Consider the following 15,612-nt stretch of genomic DNA (forward strand, 5'->3'; position numbering starts at 1 on the left):
CAATAATTATCAACGCCGCCGTCGCTACAACGACTCCCAAAGGCACAGAACAAAGGTATGCTGCCACCAGCTTCGATTAAACGGGTCCGAAGCTAACCCAAAAACAGTAGCGTAATTCCCTTCAGAAGACGTTTTAGAGCAGTAAGAATGAAAACTAGTGATTTGAATATTTTACTCCGAAAGATTAGGCAGTGTTTTATCAAAATATTACAAGGATGTTACAAAAGAGGCAATTGAAAATATGTACAAGGTAATTATAAAATAACGGGATTAAATGAGAAAAGGTAAAAACTCACATGTTCTCAGTTTATTCCAGGCAAAACCATGCTGGAAGGCGGAACCCCCCCAAATGTCCCAGTGAATCCGGAGGTCTGGATAGGAACAGCTCCTCAGGTAAGACTCACTGCTGGGTGCCTATGTATGTAGCAGTATAGACACAGAGGGCTATTAACTGTATAAAGTGAGTGAGAACATGATGCGAGGAACCTTATGGTTTTTTTTGAATGAGCCACACAGGGATAGTTACAGTACAATACTGACATTACAGCAGGGGATCACAGTGGATCCATTTTGTGAGGTAAAATATTTCACTGACTGTTTTTTAAACAATATTTTACCTCAGAAGGCGGAGAGCACATGGGGTACACAGGTCAAAGAAGAGATGACAGGAAAGGAGAAGACAGCAGATGGGGGAGAGAGAAAGCGCACAGGGGGGAGACGGCTCAAATGAGACAGCACATGAGGGGAGAACACAGCACAGGAAGGAGAAAGATGGGGGGATAGCACATGGGGTAGACAGGTCAAAGAAGAGAGCACAGACGGGAAAAGTCAGAACATGGGGAAAGAGAGTGGATAGGTTGGTGAGCACATGGGGGGGAGAGATTTTCAACGCTGCAAAGCCAGCCCCCATCGTGACATTACTGCCCTCTCGACGCGGTAGCATCAGGCCTCCATCTAGTAGTAGTTATATTCTTGTACATAGGGGCAGTATTATAGTAGTTGTATTCTTGTACATAGCGGGCAGTATTATAGTAGTTATATTCTTGTACATAGGGGCAGTATTATAGTAGTTATATTCTTGTACATAGGGGGCAGTATTATAGTAGTTATATTCTTGTACATAGCGGGCAGTATTATAGTAGTTATATTCTCGTACATAGGAGCAGTATTATAGTAGTTATATTCTCGTACATAGGAGCAGTATTATAGTAGTTATATTCTTGTACATAGGGCAGTATTATAGTAGTTATATTCTTGTACATAGGGGCAGTATTATAGTAGTTATATTCTCGTACATAGGAGCAGTATTATAGTAGTTATATTCCTGTATATAGGGGCAGTATTATAGTAGTTATATTCTTGTACATAGGAGCAGTATTATAGTAGTAATATTCTTGTACATAGGAGCAGTATTATAGTAGTTATATTCTCGTACATAGGAGCAGTATTATAGTAGTTATATTCTTGTGCATAGGAGCAGTATTATAGTAGTTATATTCTCGTACATAGGAGCAGTATTATAGTAGTTATATTCCTGTATATAGGGGCAGTATTATAGTAGTTATATTCTTGTACATAGGAGCAGTATTATAGTAGTAATATTCTTGTACATAGGAGCAGTATTATAGTAGTTATATTCTTGTACATAGAGGCAGTATTATAGTAGTTATATTCTTGTACATAGGGGCAGTATTATAGTAGTTATATTCTTGTACATAGAGGCAGTATTATAGTAGTTATATTCTTGTACATAGGGGAAGTATTATAGTAGTTATATTCTTGTACATAGGGGACAGTATTATAGTAGTTATATTCTTGTACATAGGAGCAGTATTATAGTAGTTATATTCTTGTACATAGGGGCAGTATTATAGTAGTTATATTCTTGTACATAGGAGCAGTATTATAGTAGTTATATTCTTGTACATAGGGGCAGTATTATAGTAGTTATATTCATGTACATAGGGGCAGTATTATAGTAGTTATATTCTTGTACATAGGGGCAGTATTATAGTAGTTATATTCTTGTACATAGGGGCAGTATTATAGTAGTTATATTCTTGTACATAGGGGCAGTATTATAGTAGTTATATTCTTGTGCATAGGAGCAGTATTATAGTAGTTATATTCTCGTACATAGGAGCAGTATTATAGTAGTTATATTCCTGTATATAGGGGCAGTATTATAGTAGTTATATTCTTGTACATAGGAGCAGTATTATAGTAGTAATATTCTTGTACATAGGAGCAGTATTATAGTAGTTATATTCTTGTACATAGAGGCAGTATTATAGTAGTTATATTCTTGTACATAGGGGCAGTATTATAGTAGTTATATTCTTGTACATAGGGGCAGTATTATAGTAGTTATATTCTTGTACATAGGAGCAGTATTATAGTAGTTATATTCTTGTACATAGGGGCAGTATTATAGTAGTTATATTCATGTACATAGGGGCAGTATTATAGTAGTTATATTCTTGTACATAGGGGCAGTATTATAGTAGTTATATTCTTGTACATAGGGGCAGTATTATAGTAGTTATATTCTTGTACATAGGGGGCAGTATTATAGTAGTTATATTCTTGTACATAGGGGCAGTATTATAGTAGTTATATTCTTGTACATAGGGGCAGTATTATAGTAGTTATATTCTTGTACATAGGGGCAGTATTATAGTAGTTATATTCTTGTACATAGGGGCAGTATTATAGTAGTTATATTCTTGTACATAGGGGCAGTATTATAGTAGTTATATTCTTGTACATAGGGGGCAGTATTATAGTAGTTATCCCTCACTTCCGGTATTTTTCCCTCCTCATTTAAGCATGCCATCATACATCCATTACTTAAAAAACCATCCCTCGACCAAAACTGTGCCGCTGATTATAGACCTGTCTCTAATCTTCCCTTCATCTCTAACCTCCTCGAACGCCTGGTCCACTCCCGTCTTACCCGCTATCTCTCGGATAACTCTCTTCTCGACCCTCTACAATCTGGCTTCCGCTCTTTACACTCTACTGAAACTGCCCTCACTAAAGTCTCTAATGACCTACTAACAGCTAAATCTAATGGTCACTACTCCATGCTAATTCTCTTGGATCTCTTTGCAGCATTCGACACTGTGGATCATCAGCTCCTCCTCACTATGCTCCGCTCCATCGGCCTCAAGGACACCGTTCTCTCCTGGTTCTCCTCCTATCTCTCTGACCGATCCTTCACTGTATGTTTTGCTGGTTCCTCCTCCTCTCACCTTCCCCTTACTGTTGGGGTTCCTCAAGGATCAGTCCTAGGCCCCCTCCTCTTCTCGTTGTATACTGCCCCTATTGGACAAACAATCCGTAGATTTGGGTTCCAGTACCATCTCTATGCTGACGACACCCAATTATACACTTCTTCTCCTGATATCTCGCCTGCCTTATTAGAAAACACCAGTGATTGTCTTACCGCTGTCTCTAACATCATGTCCTCCCTCTATCTGAAACTAAACCTGTCAAAAACTGAACTCCTCGTGTTCTCTCCCTCTACTAACCTACCTTTGCCTGACATTGCCATCTCCGTGTGCGGTTCCACCATTACTCCAAAGCAACATGCCCGCTGCCTTGGGGTCATCCTTGATTCCGAGCTTTCATTCACCCCCCACATCCGATCACTGGCTCGCTCTTCTTATCTGCATCTCAAAAACATTTCTAGAATTCGCCCTTTTCTTACTTTCGACTCTGCAAAAACTCTGACTGTTTCACTTATTCATTCTCGTCTGGACTATTGTAACTCTCTACTAATCGGCCTCCCTCTTACCAAACTCTCCCCGCTCCAATCTGTCCTGAATGCTGCTGCCAGGATCATATTCCTCACCAACTGTTACACCGATGCCTCTACCCTGTGCCAGTCATTACACTGGTTACCCATCCACTCAAGAATCCAGTACAAAACTACTACCCTCATCCACAAAGCACTCCATGGCTCAGCACCACCCTACATCTCCTCTCTGGTATCAGTCTACCACCCTACCCGTGCCCTCCGCTCCGCTAATGACCTCAGGTTAGCATCCTCAATAATCAGAACCTCCCACTCCCGTCTCCAAGACGTTACACGTGCTGCGCCGATTCTTTGGAATGCACTACCTAGGTTAATACGATTAATCCCCACAGTTTTAAGCGTGCCCTAAAAACTCATTTGTTCAGACTGGCCTACCGCCTCAATGCATTAATGTAAGGATCCCTGTGTGGCCTATTTAAAAAAAAAAAAAAAAAATTGTTCTCATTCACTTTATGCAGTTAATAGCCCTCTGTGTCTGTACTGCTACATACTTAGGCAGTTAACTGGTTCATGCAGCTTTACATGAACACCTGAGCCTTACACTATGGCTGGTCCGAATAACTATAGCATTTGTTACCATCCACCTCTCGTGTCTCCCCTTTTCCTCATAGTTTGTAGCTTGCGAGCAGCAGGGCCCTCATTCCTCCTGGTATCTGTTTTGAACTGTGATTTCTGTTATGCTGTATTGTCTATTGTCTGTGCAAGTCCCCTCTATAATTTGTAAAGCGCTGCAGAATATGTTGGCGCTAAATAAATAAAAATTATTATTATTAGTTATATTCTTGTACATAGGAGGCAGTATTATAGTAGTTATATTCTTGTACATAGGGGGCAGTATTATAGTAGTTATATTCTTGTACATAGGGGCAGTATTATAGTAGTTATATTCTTGTACATAGGGGGCAGTATTATAGTAGTTATATTCTTGTACATAGGGGCAGTATTATAGTAGTTATATTCTTGTACATAGGGGGCAGTATTATAGTAGTTATATTCTTGTACATAGGGGCAGTATTATAGTAGTTATATTCTTGTACATAGGAGCAGTATTATAGTAGTTATATTCTTGTACATAGGAGCAGTATTATAGTAGTTATATTCTTGTACATAGGAGCAGTATTATAGTAGTTATATTCTTGTACATAGGAGCAGTATTATAGTAGTTATATTCTCGTACATAGGAGCAGTATTATAGTAGTTATAGTCTTGTACATAGGGGCAGTATTATAGTAGTTATAGTCTTGTACATAGGAGCAGTATTATAGTAGTTATATTCTCGTACATAGGGGCAGTATTATAGTAGTTATATTCTTGTATATAGAGGCAGTATTATAGTAGTTATATTCTTGTACATAGGGGGCAGTATTATAGTAGTTATATTCTTGTACATAGGGGCAGTATTATAGTAGTTATATTCTTGTACATAGGAGCAGTATTATAGTAGTTATATTCTTGTACATAGGGGCAGTATTATAGTAGTTATATTCTTGTATATAGAGGCAGTATTATAGTAGTTATATTCTTGTACATAGGGGGCAGTATTATAGTAGTTATATTCTTGTACATAGGGGCAGTATTATAGTAGTTATATTCTTGTACATAGGGGCAGTATTATAGTAGTTATATTCTTGTACATAGGAGCAGTATTATAGTAGTTATATTCTCGTACATAGGGGCAGTATTATAGTAGTTATATTCTTGTATATAGAGGCAGTATTATAGTAGTTATATTCTTGTACATAGGGGGCAGTATTATAGTAGTTATATTCTTGTACATAGGGGCAGTATTATAGTAGTTATATTCTTGTACATAGGGGCAGTATTATAGTAGTTATATTCTTGTACATAGGAGCAGTATTATAGTAGTTATATTCTCGTACATAGGGGCAGTATTATAGTAGTTATATTCTTGTATATAGAGGCAGTATTATAGTAGTTATATTCTTGTACATAGGGGGCAGTATTATAGTAGTTATATTCTTGTACATAGGGGCAGTATTATAGTAGTTATATTCTTGTACATAGGGGCAGTATTATAGTAGTTATATTCTTGTACATAGGAGCAGTATTATAGTAGTTATATTCTCGTACATAGGAGCAGTATTATAGTAGTTATAGTCTTGTACATAGGGGCAGTATTATAGTAGTTATATTCTTGTGCATAGGAGGCAGTATTATAGTTACATTCTTGTACATAGGAGCAGTATTATAGTAGTTATATTCTTGCACATAGGAGCAGTATTATAGTAGTTATATTCTTGTACATAGGGGCAGTATTATAGTAGTTATATTCTTGTGCATAGGAGGCAGTATTATAGTTACATTCTTGTACATAGGAGCAGTATTATAGTAGTTATATTCTTGCACATAGGAGCAGTATTATAGTAGTTATATTCTTGCACATAGGAGCAGTATTATAGTAGTTATATTCTTGTACATAGGGGCAGTATTATAGTAGTTATATTCTTGTACATATGAGCAGTATTATAGTAGTTATATTCTTGTGCATAGGAGGCAGTATTATAGTTACATTCTTGCACATAGGAGCAGTATTATAGTAGTTATATTCTTGTACATAGGGGCAGTATTATAGTAGATATATTCTTGTACATAGGGGCAGTATTATAGTAGATATATTCTTGTACATAGGGGGTAGTATTATAGCAGTTATATTCTTGTACATAGGGAGCAGTATTATAGTAGTTATATTCTTGTATATAGGGGCAGTATTATAGTAGTTATATTCTTGTACATAGGAGCAGTATTATAGTAGTTATATTCTTGTACATAGGGGCAGTATTATAGTAGTTATATTCTTGTACATAGGAGCAGTATTATAGTAGTTATATTCTTGTGCATAGGAGGCAGTATTATAGTTACATTCTTGTACATAGGAGCAGTATTATAGTAGTTATATTCTTGTACATAGGGGCAGTATTATAGTGGTTATATTCTTGTACATAGGAGCAGTATGATAGTAGTTATATTCTTGTACATAGGAGCAGTATTATAGTAGTTATATTCTTGTACATAGGGGGCAGTATTATAGTAGTTATATTCTTGTACATAGGAGCATAGTATACCTATTGAAGGCCAATAGAGTGTCAGCACTTCAATTAACAATTAAAGGGAACCTGTCACCTTCTATTGCCGCTATAAGAAAGGCGCCACTGCCTTTTGGGGCTTATCTACAGCATTCTGTAATGCTGCAGATAAGCCCCATATCCGACCTGAAAGAGAAGAAAAACAAGTTCTATTATACTCACCCAGAGGTGAGTAGGTGCTGGGAGGCCGTGTACAGAGTTCAATGGGCCGGTTTAATGTGAGCACCCCCAGTGCGGGTGGGAGGGTGCTCACCGTACCCCTTTCCCTGCCGGACCTGCAGGTGCTTGAGGACCTGCATTGATGTCATGACCACTTGACTAATACATGTGATATATACCTGGACCTGTGGTTCAGCCTGTGTGGTGTATTAGGGAGAGAGCTGGTTACCTGCTGTGAAGCCTGCAGGACAGGGACTCTGATAGACTTTATCTTTGTTTTACCTTTTTGCCAGAAAGGCTCTGTTTGTTTGTTTTTTTCTGAACCCTAGGAAGATTTATGCTGTCTACAATAAACAAGCAGGTGATTTACTATTAGGAATGTTCCTGTGTCTACCTTTGTGAAGCAGCGGAGCGAGGCAACCCCATACACGTGGTGGAGAATGCGGGCAGCGATCCAGGAGCCAGGATAGAGGCTGCGGACAACTGCATGTCCTGGCTGAAATTCGTCATCCAGCACGAGACGTCCGGCAACATGGAGGAAGGAGCTGGTGAAACATCTCATGCAGGCACATCAGCAACACCGACTTGCTAGTCAGCAGGCACAGATGGCACAACAGGAGACTAATAACCTTCAACCATATCAGCAGCAGCAATGAGAACAGCAGTAGGCACTAATGCAACAAATGGAGCTCCTCACAGAGGAGGTTCGGGTAAGGCCGGCAGTCTCCTCTTCATCTCCTGAAGGTGATACATACGCCCGGAAAATGGTAAGGCGAGCTATTCAGAAAATGACTCCGGGGATGATCTGGAAGCCTTCTTGACAGTTTTTGAGCAGGTGGCCGAATGGGAGAGACTTTCGCCGCAGCAGTGGGCAGGGATGCTGGCGCCATATCTGACGGGGAGCCCCAGAAGACATGTTATGACTTAGCCCTCCAGGATACCAAGGAGTATGGAAAGTTAAAAACTGAGATACTGGCACGCCTGGGGTGACAATATCTGGAAGGGCTTAGCGAGTCCACCGCAGGGCACATGCTGGTGATAAACCTTGCTCGCAGATGTTTGACGTGCTACACCTGGTCCAAAATTGGCTGCAGCCAGAGTCGTCTACTCCAGGCCAGATGGTCGAGCATGTGGTAAAGGACAGATTCATTCATTCCTTACCCAGGCCAATACAGAACTGGGTTGCCCAGGGCGACCCCCAGAATGCAGATGGTTTGGTTGGACTGGTTGAGAGGTACCAGGTGGTGGAGAAATCCCTGGGGAGACCAGACGTTACCACGTCCCTCTACTGGGATACCCAAAAGGGGAGAGATCACCAAAGAGGGTAGCTAGGCCCACAACAGGGGGACGACCCAATCCTGCTGATGGGACCTCTAAGACTGGGATGAAAGACGTGATCTGTTCGCGATTTCACCATCCTGGACACGTAGCCTCCCGGTGCTATATACTTCCTGAACCTATGGACTGCAGTCTCGACAGACAGTGCTCGTATTATGCTTACCAGGTCTGCGGGGTGGCCTGTAAACCCAGCGATGGTCCCCAGGTGGGTGCCGTCTCCATCAATGGGGTGAATGTCCTCGGGCTGCTAGACTCTGGAAGTCTGGTGACACTAATCAGCGCTGCACAACCCCACCAGTTAATCCCGGATAAGTTGGTGGGTGTCCGCTGCATAAATGGAGACGCCAAGGACTAATCTGTCGCCAGAGTAACTATGGGGACAGACTGTGGTAATAAGACTCACGAGGTTGGGGTAGTGAGAGACTTGATCCATCCCGTCATACTGGTTCGTCACTTTTCCCTATTATGGGATTTGTGGCAGAAGGGGACTGTACCGAGTGTCCCGGTGCAAAGCCAGGCCCCTGTGAAGGTAACTCTGTCGGGGGCAGAGGTGATGGAATTTCCCCTTTGTGTCCTCTCTGGAGAGAAGAAAGAGACGGTACCGGAGGAGCCCCGCTTCCCTGACTTAGAGGTGCTTGGAGAGAAATTCGAGACTGCTCAGCTTTGAGACCTTACGTTGAAATATGTTTCTGAAAATGTTACTGTATTGGGGTTGCTCAAAAGCCGGGGGCTGACACCAGGTTCCCTCATTTTGCTGTGACTAGAGTGCTACTGTACTGGATGACCAAATCGAGGTGTGGAGAAATTGTGGAACAGCTGTTAATTCCGATATCGTTCTAGATATGGCCTATGCACATATACTGGGTAATCACCTAGGGGTAGAGAAAACCCAGGAGAGAGTACTGCAGAGATTTTATTGGTCAGGTTGTTACTGTGAGAGTATAGATTATTGTAGGCCTTGCCCCATCTGCCAGATAATTGCCCCTGTGTCTCACTTCAGAAGCTCCTTAGTTCCATTGCCGGTGATAGAAATTCCTTTCAAGAGAATCGCTCTGAACTTGGTGGGTCCTCTTGTTAAGTCGGCACTCCGCCACCCATACATCTTGGTTGTGATTTATTATGCAACCCGATACCCCAAAGCGGTGCCATTGAGGAAGTCGTCAGGTAAGAGTATCGCCCGGGAGCTGGTACACATCTTTGCCAGGACTGGTTTGCCCAAGGAAATCTTGACGGATGAGGGAAAGCTGTTTAAGAGCAAGGTGATGCGGGAGCTGTGTAGAGTCCTCCAGATCGCTCAGCTGCAAACCTCCGTGTACCAGCCGCAGACCGATGGCCTAGTGGAGCGCTTCAACAAGACCTTTAAGGCCATGCTCAAGAGGGTCGTTGAGAAGGACAATCGAGACTGAGACTATCTGCTCCTGTTCTTGCTTTTCTCCATTAGAGAAGTTCCACGGGGTTCTCACCGTTGGAACTTCTGTACGGCCGACATCCACAAGGGCTCCTGGGCATCACCAAAGAAACCTGGGAAGCCGGGGTCACACCACAACGAAGCATGATAGAGCATGTCACCCAGCTGCAGGAGAGGATGGCTCATGTAATGCCTATCGTGAAGGAACATCTGCTCCAAGGCAAGAAGGAGGCCCAAGCCAGGGTGAACAACCGATCAGCCAGGTTGAGCCAGTTCCAGCCCGGCGGCCGCGTGCTAGTACTCATACCAACGGTGGAGAGCAAGTTCATGACCAAATGGCAAGGCCTGTATGAGGTCATGGAGAACTTTGGGGATGTGAATTATAAGGTACCCCAGCCCGGTCGCAGGAAGTCGTACTATGTGAACCTGCTCAAACCCTGTGGGACCATGAACCACTGTAAGCTCCTTGCCTGGGAGCCCGTCCTGAGGCCAAGGTCGAAGAGGTCATGATTGCTGAGATGTTAACGCCGATCCAGAAGCAGCAATGTCCAGAGCTGCTAGAGCAGAACAGTGATCTGTTCTCAGAATTGCGAGGGCACCGACAGGTGATTGAACACAACACATTACTAGAACCACAGGTACAGATGAACCTAAAACCCTACAGAATCCCGAAGCACTCCGGGAGATAATCTCACAAGAGTTGAAGAGGATGCCGGACCTCGGGGTAATAGAGGAATCAAAAAGTGGCTGGTCCAGTCCCATCGTCCTCTTACCAAAGCCCAGTGGCGAGGGGCGGTTTTGTAACGACTACCACAAACTCAATGAGGTGTCCAGTGTTGACGCATACCTGACGCCCTGTGTGGATGAATTGATCGCTAAACTGGGGCCCGCGAGATATATCACCACTCTTGACCTAACGAAGGGGTACTGGCAGATTCCCATGTCGCAGAGTGCCAAAGAGAAGACGGCTTCCTCAACGTCGGATAGCTGCTTCCATTACACCAGGTTGCCATTCGGTCTGCATGGGGCCCCCGCTACCTTCCAGAGGGTGATGGATCGGATCTTGGCGCCACACATTATCTATGCCGCCGCTTACTTGAATAACATTGTCCTCTTCAGCCATGACTGGAGCTCGCATCTCCAAAAAGTACAAGTGGTCCTCGATGCCTTGAGGAAAGCAGGGTTTATGATAAACCAGAAGAAATGTACCATCGGGAAGGAGGAGGTCAGGTATTTGGGCTATATCGTAGGGCGAGGAGTAATCAATCCCCAATGGAATAAGATAGAGGCAATTCAGGAATGGATGCAAGCGCTGGCCAAGAAGCAAGTGAAGGCATTTCTTGGGATTGTGGGATATTACCGGAGGTTTATCACGAACTTTGCCATGATTGCCACACCGTTAACCGACCTCTGTGGAAAAATGGGCTCCTGACACAGAGAAAGTGTGTTAGGAACTCAAGTGGGCCCTGTGTAGTCATCCGGTTCTGGCCGCACCAAACTTTAAGAAAGAGTTTGTGTTACAGACAGATGCTTCAGAGGCTGGATTAGGAGCGGTGAGGAGCATCCTATTCTGTATCTGAGCCGAAAACTCTCTACTTTTTAAGCAATTGTGGAGAAGGAGTGCTTGGCCATAAAGTGGGCCATAGATACACTAAGGTACCAACTTCGGGGCCGTAGATTCAAATTGGTGTCAGACCATGCCCCGCTGAGATGGTTGAGTGAGAAAAAGGGTAAGAAGGACGCCAGGCTGACTAGGTGGTTCTTAGCTCTTCAGGACTTCTCGTTTCATGTCAAACACAGGCCAGGGAAGTTACAGGGTAACGCGGATGCCCTCTCCCGGATTCCCTGTCTAGTGTCTGATGGTGCCAAAACTCCCGACTTTGGGCAGAGGGCAGGGGGAATATGTGACAAAGTCACTGGCTTTGTAGAGGAAGGGAGGAACGTGACACTGCGCACGCAGCGGTCAGTGATGTGAAACCGGAATGTTTTTGCGTTTCCAGCACACTAGGTGCTGAGAGGCCGGGTACAGAGTTCAATGGGCCGGTTTTATGTGAGCGGGTGAGAGGGTGGTCATCCCCTTTCCCTGTAGGACCTGCAGGTGGTTGAGGACCTGCAGGAGAGGTCATGATCACGTGACTAATACATGTGATTTATACCTAGACCTTTGGTTCAGTCTATGTGGTGTATTGGGAGAGAGGAGGCACTCCCACGTGGCTCTCATAGGAGTTAAGGACGCTGTGTGCGTTACCTGCAGTGAAGCCTCTAATAGACTTTATCTTTGCTTTACCTTTTTGCCAGAAAGGCTTTGTTTTGTTTTTTTCTGAACCCCGAAGATTTATGCTGTCTACAATAAACCAGCAGGTGATTTACTACTAGGACTGTTCCTGTTTCTACCTTTGTGAAGCAGCGGAGCGAGGCAACCCCTCACGCCACCTACTGTATTTCTTTTAAAGTTCTATTTCATTACTATAAGGACATGATCCTTAATATTAAAATGTCCGTAGGGTAGGAAAAAAGAAGATAATAAATAATACATAATCGTAATAAAACTTATAAAACCACTTTGAACTGTTTTTTTTTTTTATATCTCTACCAGTAATGGTCTGTGCATAATCTAGTGCCCAGGGATCTGTCGGATACCAGTGCTAATACACAGGAAAGTACTTAATCCATACCATACAAATACATTCAAATGAATGGGTCTGTGCACATGTCAGTATGTTTCCTCGGACCATGTGTCCGTGGGCAAAATACGCTGACATGTCCGTTTTCTACTGTCATCACGGAAGGCAAAGCGTCCCACGCACTTGCACACGGAGAACACGCATTGATTTCCTCCGTGTGACATGCGTTGGCATTGGGGAAGAAGCGCTACAGTAAGCGCTGTTCCCCGGCGGCTGGTGCTGAAATTGGCTCTCCTCACTCTCCCCTGCTCTGCTGGCAAGCAGAGGAGAACGATGAGCGTTATGTTAAAGTCCGAACGACAGCAGGTGGGGGCTTTTGGGACTGTTACCCCTGCTGCCGCCAATAAGTGATAGTAGGTGCGGATGATCGGGGTATTCTACAGCCGCCGGCTGCGATCGTTCGGAAATAAATCAATGAATAACCCATAGTGGGTTCTCCCCTATTGTATTGAACCAACCAGACAAAATTCACAGTTGGGGGCTGCAACCCCCAGCTATCAGCTTCTGCAAGGTTGGTTATCAAGAATAGAGGGGTCCCCACCAGGTTTTTTTAAATTATTTAAATATATAATTTAAAAGAAACGGCGTGGGGTCCCCCCCATTTTTTAACAACCAGCCTTGCTAAAGCTCACAGCTGCTATACTCAGACTGGTAAGGGGCCATTGATATAGGCCCCCCCAGCCTAAAAACAGCAGCCCGCAGCTGCCCAGAAAAGGCGCATCTATTAGATGCCCCTTTTATGGTCCTTTGCCCAGCTCTTCCCACTTGTCCTGTAGTGGTGGCAAGTGGGGTAATATTTGTGGGTTTGATGTCACCTTTCAGGTGACATCAAGCCCACGGCTTAGTAATGGAGAGGCATCTATCCATTACTAATCCTATAGTTGTAATGTTAAATAAAGACACAGCCAGAATAAAGTCCTTTATTTGAAAAAAAATACACCGACTCCTTTATTATTCTAAATTAAACCATACTCACTGCAGTATTATAGTAGTTATATTCTTGTACGTAGGAGCAGTATTATACCGGTAGTAGTTATATTCTTGTACATAGGAGCAGTATTATAGTAGTTATATTCTTGTACATAGGAGCAGTATTATAGTAGTTATATTCTTGTACATAGGAGCAGTATTATAGTAGTTATATTCTTGTACATACGGGCAGTATTATAGTAGTTATATTCTTGTACGTAGGAGCAGTATTATAGTAGTTATATTCTTGTACATAGAAGCAGTATTATAGTATTTATATTCTTGTACATACGGGCAGTATTATAGTAGTTATATTCTTGTACATAGGAGCAGTATTATAGTAGTTACATTCTTGTACATAGGGGCAGTATTATAGTAGCTATATTCTTCGACATAGGGGCAGTATTATAGTAGTTATATTCTTGTACATAGGGGCAGTATTATAGTAGTTATATTCTTGTACATAGGAGCAGTATTATAGTAGTTATATTCTTGTACATAGGGGGCAGTATTATAGTAGTTATATTCTTGTACATAGGAGCAGTATTATAGTAGTTATATTCCTGTACATAGGAGCAGTATTATAGTAGTTATATTCTTGTACATAGGAGCAGTATTATAGTAGTTATATTCCTGTACATAGGGGCAGTATTATAGTAGTTATATTCTTGTACATAGGAGCAGTATTATAGTAGTTATACTCATATAATACTCCATACGTAAAAAAATCAAATTCTGACCTGTCCCCGCTTCCCTCAACACTGGTCTCCTCAATGTCTTCTTACTCTCTGCAGTGCTCATCACACAGGGCGCATTGTGCCCTCTGCTCTGAGATGTCACAGAAGGTCAGAAGACACTAAAGTGACCGGTGCAGCGGGGAATGAGTAGATGTGAGTATTAAAGGGGAACTCGGTGCAATTTTAAAATCTCTCCACAGATGTTCAATGGGATTTAGATCCGGACTCATTGCTGCCCCTTCAGAACTCTTCAGCTCTTTTGTTTCCATCCATTTCTGGTTTCTTGAAGTATGTTTGTGTCATTGTCCTGCTTGAAGTCCCATGATCTAGGACGCAAACCCAGCTCTCTGACACTGGACACTTCATTGTGACTCAAAATCCTTTGGTAATGTTCAGATTTCATCATGCTTTGCACACAGTCATGCTACCTAGTGCCAGAGGCAGCAACATAACCCCAAAACATCTTCGGCCTTCCAACATATCTCACTGTAGGTACGGTGTTTTTTTTCTTCATTAGTTTTCGCTAAACAGTAGAATAATGTGCTTTACCAAAAAGCTCTATCTTTGCCTCATCTATCCACATGACACTTTCCTAGAAGGATTTTGGCTTACTGACGTACGTTTTGGCAAACCGTAGTCTAGCGTTTCATTTCATTCACATGTGGACGGATAGTTCGCGCTGACACTTATGCACCCTGAGCCTGCAGGACAGATTGAATTTTTTGGGGACTTTGATTGAGGCTTACCCACCATCCGTTCTATCCTGCATTGCGACCTTTCATCAATTTTTCTCTGCCGTCCATATCCAGGGAGATTATCTACAGTGCTATGGCTTGTAAACTTCTTGATTATGTTGCGCATTGTGGACAAAGGCACATCAAGATCTCTAGAGATGGACTTGTAACCTTGAGATTGTTGATATTGTTAAAAAAAAATGTTGGTTCTCAAGTCCTCAGACTGTTCTCTTCTCCTCTTTCTGTTCTCCATTCTTAGTGTGACACTCTCACGGACACACAATGCAAAGATTGAGGCAACTTCTCCCCTTTTTATCTGGTGTCTGGTGTGATTCTCATATTGCCCACGCCTGTTACTTGCCACAGGTGAGTGTGAATGAGCATCACATGCTTGAAATAAAGTTGTTTACCCACAATTTTTGTCTGGACCATTTAAGAGGTTTTGTGTGAAATTATGTCCAATTTTCCTTTTTCTCTCTTTTTTTTTTTGTGTGTGTATTTTTCCAATACGCACAAATGAAATAAACATGTGTATAACAAGATATGTGTTATTGCAATAATTTTCTGGGAGAAATACTTCATTTTCGGGTGCCAAGACTTTTGGCCATGACTGAATATTAGTAGGCCGATGTCCTTTATTCTCCGGTCTTACAATGCTA

The 15,612-nt window shown here is 42.5% G+C and overlaps 1 protein-coding gene across 1 annotated transcript in view; it reads right to left on the reverse strand.

Annotated features, from left to right (window-relative positions):
- The window catches only part of LOC138651639 (alpha-tectorin-like), a 68,145-nt gene extending 59,507 nt beyond the window's left edge, over positions 1-8,638 (reverse strand). Inside the window, exon 1 of the mRNA XM_069741974.1 lies at positions 8,585-8,638. The gene's annotated coding sequence lies outside the window, so the exon portion shown is untranslated. The remainder of the gene's footprint in view (positions 1-8,584) is intronic.
- Between the last annotated feature and the right edge of the window lie 6,974 nt (positions 8,639-15,612).

This window comes from Ranitomeya imitator, chromosome 10, assembly GCF_032444005.1.
Source record: "Ranitomeya imitator isolate aRanImi1 chromosome 10, aRanImi1.pri, whole genome shotgun sequence".
Classification (NCBI taxonomy): Eukaryota; Metazoa; Chordata; class Amphibia; order Anura; family Dendrobatidae; genus Ranitomeya; species Ranitomeya imitator.